Source organism: Amblyomma americanum, chromosome 1 (genome assembly GCF_052857255.1).
Source record: "Amblyomma americanum isolate KBUSLIRL-KWMA chromosome 1, ASM5285725v1, whole genome shotgun sequence".
NCBI lineage: Eukaryota > Metazoa > Arthropoda > Arachnida > Ixodida > Ixodidae > Amblyomma > Amblyomma americanum.
The window spans coordinates 29183670-29184221 of NC_135497.1; positions in this window are offsets into that span (position 1 = coordinate 29183670).

A 552-nucleotide genomic window follows, 5' to 3' on the forward strand; every position below is an offset into this window, starting at 1 on the left:
GACGAGTTCTTGTTAGTTGGGTCCTTCTACGGTAACTACAGCTGCGTTCCCACGTAGAGAGGGATATAGGGCTCCGTCTACGTAGACTGCTCTACGGCTCCTCCGTGTGATTAGTCTTATGTAATGCACTATGGCTGTTCTTCGGCCTACATGTGAGTGGGCGGACATGTTCTTGGGTATTGGAGCTACTTGCATGCGAGCCCTATTTGTCAGGGGAATGAGGGTTGTAGTGGACTGTATGTGACTGTATGATTTGTCTGCCCGTTTCTGTTGTGACCAGACATTCTCTTTGGGATAGGAGAACGGCCTCTTGAATTTCTTCAAAGGCGTTGGAAGCCCAACGCGTCGAGCTTATCGTTGGCGGTGTATGGTGGCAGGCTGAGCGCATTCCTGATTGCTGAATAGATGATGGCGTCAATTCCGTTGCGTTCACCTTTGAGGAGCGGAAAGTTGGGGAGGTTGCATGAAGGTCTGCTGATGATCAGCGCTTGTACGGGTCGTATGGTGTCCTCTTTCCACACTCACTTCCGTGTTCTTGCTACGCGGCGTATC